The sequence below is a fragment of the Rhinopithecus bieti genome, unplaced genomic scaffold (genome assembly GCF_001698545.2).
Source record: "Rhinopithecus bieti isolate Rb0 unplaced genomic scaffold, ASM169854v2 scaffold_1918, whole genome shotgun sequence".
In the NCBI taxonomy this organism is placed as follows: domain Eukaryota; kingdom Metazoa; phylum Chordata; class Mammalia; order Primates; family Cercopithecidae; genus Rhinopithecus; species Rhinopithecus bieti.
In genome coordinates this window covers 380814-386813 of record NW_016803680.1, presented here as the reverse complement: position 1 = coordinate 386813, position 6000 = coordinate 380814, and positions in this window count along the sequence as shown.

The following is a 6000-nucleotide window of genomic DNA, read 5'->3' as shown; positions in this document are numbered from 1 at the left end:
TGGAGATTATAAATTTCTTTTTGTGAAAAATCAGATCTTGGTGATGACCTCCAGCAGCAGGATATAAATAACTCCCATAAGCTTAGCGTTCCAGTAATGGAACACTAGGCATAAATGGTTTATTCAGTTGTGCAAATGAAAGCCATCTGACAGTTGGCTCACATTGAACACCTGTGGAGATTAAGGACAAGGACAACTATCTTGATGGGCTTGGATGAACTGGGGTGGGGCAGCTCATATTTCGGGAGCCAGGAGAATGAGTGAGTGGCTAAAACCTCCTGTTTTCTGTGTTAAACATTCCGTCCCTGTTTGAGACATCGGTATGTGCAGTTAACCTTTGTTGAGTGTTTAGCAGGTGCTAGGCAAATACTAGTGTTTTCCATAATGTATTTAATCTTCATAATTATGAAATGGGTGCTATTATTAGCCCCATCTTATAGATGAGGCAAGTGAGGTTCAGGGATAAAGTAATAAAATTGCCTGGGGTCACCCAGCCACTAAGTGTAGGGTGTTTTACTTTTGTACCCGAAGCCCTAAGTTCTCTATTCGCCACTCTGAATGTTCCCTTTAGGGAATTTCCACCAGAATCCTCGTTGGGGATTGAAATGTCTTTAGATTGAGGAAAAGTTTTATGACAAGTCTGCATCTCTGATAAAAGTGGAGTGAATGAGGAACGGAGAATTGCAAGCTCCTTTTCCTTCCTTTTCCTTTCCCCTGTCATAGAGCAGCTCTGAGTTGTTGTCTCTCATAGCTGAGAGGTGTCTGAGTTGTTGCCAAACATGTGGCTGAGCTGCTGCTGCTGCTGGGAAATGTACCTCTAAACCCGTCCTGCCTTTTCCACTGGCCTCCCTTTGGCCCTAAGTGCTGAGGTAGGATTTTGTCTTTTGTGCTTTGACTGGATTCTGAACAAGGCATTTTAGGAAGAGTGGTTAGTCCTGCAAATGAACCAATGACAGATTCCCAGGGACGTGTGTGTGTGTGTTTTTTGAGATAGGGTCTCACTCTGTCACCCAGGCTGGAGTGTAGTGGCATATCATGGCTTATTGCGACAACTACCTATCCAGGTTAAGCGATCCTCCCACCTCAGCCTCCCAAGTAGCTGGGACTGCAAGTGTGCACCATAACAACCAGCTAGTTTTAAAATTTTTTTAGAGATGGGGTCTCACTATATTGTCCAGGCTGGTCCCAGACTCTTGGACTCAACTCATCCTCCTGCCTCGGCCCCCCAGTGCTGGGATCACAGGTGTGAGCCACCGTGTCCAGCCCCAGGGATGTATCTGATGAGATTCTTTTTTATCACAAGGAAGAGAATCCCAGGTGACTTCTGTAGGTGGGTATTGAATGCCAGGAGGAGATGAACATGTGGAGATGACACGGGAAGTTGCCTCATTAGCTGTTGGGATGGTGTTTCCAAGTCTGGACTCTGCAGCAAGCCTCAGAGAGCTCCAGGTCGTGGCTGAAGTTGCACATGACTGTCTGTGACCACCTTCTTTCCATTCACCTAGCTTTTGCATCCCAAAAGACAGGTTCTGACTGGGACATTTTCATGATCGTTCAGCCTGTACACGCCTCCTACAGACATCCCAGCCCAGGCAGGCCTCGATGGCCAGAAAGTTCAGTCTCACGTGGCAGGAAGGCCTGATGAGGGCCTGGTTCAGCAGCCCGTCAAGGAAGCATTATCTTCATCATCCCCAGTGTTGGCTTTATCAAGGCTAGTACAAAGATGGCAGTAAGACTTCCAGGCAGCATATCAAGACCCTAGAACATTCCAGAGGAAGAAAAGCCTTTTGTGTCTCAAGGAAACTTCCAGAAGCCTCCATTGCCGGGCAATGAGTCATCTGCCCATACCTGCACCCGCCCCTGTCATGGGAAGGGTGGTGATTCCCCTCAGTCAAAAGAGTGGATGCTGGTAAGGTGGCCATGGTGTCCACAGCTGCCCACTGGGCAGAGGTGAGGCAGGTACTTCAGATGGTTTCCCTGGCTCTGAGCCCTGACCCGCAAGCGTCGGCCAGGTCAGTAGTTGTACGAGTGTGTGCTACAATGACCTACTTGGGCCACTTCCCTCAGGACGTGAACTTGGCCTGCCTTTCTTTCCTGGATTCAACCTTGAGGTACATAATGGGAGAGGCCGTGGAAAGCCCAAGAGGCAGTGTTCTGGATTTGAGTGAGCGCCTTCTGGGCACCTCCTCCTTTGATGGAGAAACAAATCCCTCCTGACTTTGAGCAACACTATAGGAATGTGCCTGGTTTAAACAGGAACCAGCCGTTTCTTTCTTTTTTTTTTGAGATGGAGTCTCGCACGGTTGCCCAGGCTGGGGTGTAGTGGCATGATCTCGGCTCATTGTAACCCCTGCTTCCTGGGTTCAAGTGATTCTCGTGCCTCAGCCCCCTGAGTAGCTGGAATCAGCCATTTCTATTCATAGTTTTTATCTTGCCAAGAGGTCACCCTGATGTTGGCCTGCCTTAGCTCTGTTAAAAGGGTTGTACTCTGCTGGGTGCATTGGCTCACGCCTGTAATCCCAGCACTTTGGGAGGCTGAGGCGGGCGGATCACGAGGTCAGGAGTTCGAGATCAGCCTGACCAACATGGTGAAATCCCGTCTCTACTGAAAATAACAAAAATTAGCCAGGTGGGTGTGGTGTCACAGGCTTGTAATCCCAGCTACTCAGGAGGCTGAGGCAGGAGAATCGCTTGAATCCGGGAGGTGGAGGTTGTAGTGAGCTGGGGTCACGCCACTGCACACTCTAGCCTGGGCAACAGAGAGACTCCGTCTCAAAAAAATAAAAAGGTATCTTTGGGTGATTGTGGAGAGAAGGTGATCCTATGCCCACTGTGTTGCTCCCATCCAAGCCCTGCTGACTGGTAGCTCTCATGAGGGTGTGATGGTCAGGCCTTGCCCCTGGTGTAAATTCTGTCTGTAATAGTGTGTGACTTTTTTTTTTTTTTTGAGACAGAGTCTTGCTCTGTTGCCCAGGCTGGATTGCAGTGGCACGATCTCAGCTCACTGCAACCTCCGCCTCCTGGGTTCACACCATTCTTCTGCCTCAGCCTCTCGAGTAGCTGGGACTACAGGCACCCGCCACCACGCCCGGCTACTTTTTTGTATTTTTAGTAGAGACGGGGTTTCACTGTGTTAGCCAGGATGGTCTCGATCTCCTGACCTCATGATCCGCCTGCCTCGGCCTCCCAAAGTGCTGGGATTACAGGCGTGAGCCACCGCGCCTGGCTGAGGGTGTGACTTTCTAACTCAGCATCACCACTGGCTTAGGAGCTCCATTTGCACAGGGGGGGCTTTATTGCTTTTCTATGTACATAAGAACTTCAAGTCTCACCAGTGGAGGTTGGGCAGCCAAGACACCACGATGCTGGGTGTCTTCAGAATGGACTTAATCTTGTCCTTTTGCTTTCTGCCAGTGTAGACCACCGTCGCTCAGATGAGCAGGACCCCACCCACCCTGTGGCAATCTTGTCTTTGGAGAATCACTCTAGCTCCCATCCTTTGTAAATTAATATTGGTTTGAGCACTACCCTCCAGCATGGCTGCAGTGAGCCATGATTGCATCACTGTGCTCCAGCCTGGGTGACAGAGCAGACACTGTCTCAAAAAAAAAAAAAAAGTATTTGCCAAATAGACACAGTCCTCACAAAAGAAGTTGGCAGAGTAACACCCCTTCCTACCACATATCCTCAGAACCTGTGTATTTGTTAGGTTACGAAACAAAAGGGAATTAAGTTTGCTAATCAGCCGACCTTAAAACAGGAAGAGGATCCTGCATTTCTGGGTGGGCCCAAGGTAACCGCAAAGATCCCTCAATGTGGAAGAGGAAGGCAAGAAAGAGTTCGCATCAAAGAGACTTTTAAGCAAGACTTGACTAGACACTGCTGCTTTTGAAGATGGGAAGGGAAGGGTCAGAAGCCAAGGAATGTATGTGCTGTCTAGAAGCTGGAAAGGAAGTAGATTCTCCCCCTAGAGCCTCCCGAAAGGAGCGTAGCCCTGCTGATGCCTTCATTTTAACCCAGTGAGACCAGGTGGACTTCAGACCAATAGAACCGTCAGATGACAACATTATGTTTTAAGCCAGTAAATTGTGGCAATTTGTTAAAGTAACAATAGAAGACCTAATATAAGTCTCATGTAGAAGTTTCCATTATTTTCTTTTCTTTCCTTTTTTTTTTTGAGACGGAGTCTTGCTCTGTCACCCAGGCTGGAGTGCAGAGGCATGATCTCAGCACATTGCAACCTCCACCTCCAGGGTTCAAATGATTCACCTGTTTCAGCCTCCTGAGTAGCTGGGATTACAGGTGAGTACCACCACACCCAGCTAATTTTTTTTTTTTTTTTTTTTTTTAATTTTAGTAGAGACAGAGTTTCACTGTGTTGTTGGCCAGGATGGTCTTGATCTCTTGACCTCATGATCCACCCACCTCGGCCTCCCAAAGTGTTGGGATTACAGGCATGAGCCACCGCGCCTGGGCCCCATCATTTTTATTTTCTACAATTCTGGCTGACATCTTACTGCACCATCCTGCCTAATGATAGACTTCATCTCATGCAGACCAGTGTTTTCAGAGACCAGCCTATCGATTCAGTAAAGGGCTGGGGGAAACTGCACACACAAGGACAAAATCTAAGCCTCTGCTGGGGTCACATGACAAGATTCAGAAGCGCCTTTGGTATAGGGGGTACCCGACCTCATGTGAAAGTCCAAGTTCAGGTTAATGTGACAGCAGCAAGAATTCACTGGCCTAGGCTTGGGAACTAATGCCACCCAACACGTTCAGCCTCAGAGAAGAAATGACTTGAAGAACATAATTTGTGAATTTGCCAATTGTTTTTTTCATTTTATAGCATCACACAATAAAAGTAGTAGATAAAATAATTTTAATGAAAATAATTTTGTGGGCCAGGCGTGGTGGCTCACGCCTGTAATCCCAGCACTTTGGGAGGCTGAGGTGGGCGGATCACCTGAGGTCAGGAGTTGGGAGACCAGCCTGACCAACATGGAGAAACCCCATCTCTACTAAAAATACTAAATTAGCCAGGTGTGGTGGTACACTCCTGTAATCCCAACTACTCAGGAGGCTGAGGCAGGAGAATCGCTTGGACTCGGGAGGCAGAGGTTGGGGTGAGCCGAGATCACACCATTGTACCCCAGCCTGGGCAACAAGAGTGAAACTCCGTCTTAAAAAAAGAAAAAAAAATAGAATTTTGTGAAATAAAGGCCACTTGGGAGTATGTGAGCCACCACACAATGCTTTCTGAGTTTCTGTATGATTTATTTAGTAGAGGGGAGGGAAAGAGGCATTCATTAGTGTCTGCTGTCCTTTTTTTAATTTTTTTGAGATGATGTTTTGCTCTCATTGCCCAGGCTGGAGTACAGTGACGCAATCTCGGCTCACTGCAACCTCCGCCTGCTGGGTTCAAGCGATTCTCCTGCCTCAGCCTCCCAAGTAGCTGGGATTCCAGGTGTGCGCAATCACGCCTGGCTAATTTTTGTATTGTTAGTAGAGACGGGTTTCACCATGTTGGCCAGGCTGGTCTCGAATTCCTGACCTCAGGTGATCCACCCACCTCGGCCTCCCAAAGTCCTGGGATTACAGGCATGAATCACCGTGCCCAGCCAATAAATTGATTATAAAAAAATTTTTAGCCCCTTTTACTGTCTGAGGTTAACTAGGTGTTCAACTGTAGTCTTGTATTTCTCAGAGTAAAGATGAAATGTAATCTATGTCCAGTTCCAGTGTGGATCTTCTAGAAGCACAATAGTTTGCAGCACTTTAAATCCACAATGTGGATGCATTTTCACAACGGCAGTGGGGCTGAGAGTATGAATCACCAATCGGTATGAATGCTTTTACTGATTCAAAATGAAATGTCGGTGCAAGCTCACCAGTCGTAATAGAAGAATCAGGTTCCACCAAACTGTTGGAAGAAAAGCAGACAGAATCACATGCTGTTGAGAATTGTGGCTGCAAAACAAACCAGGCTAATAAATTTAG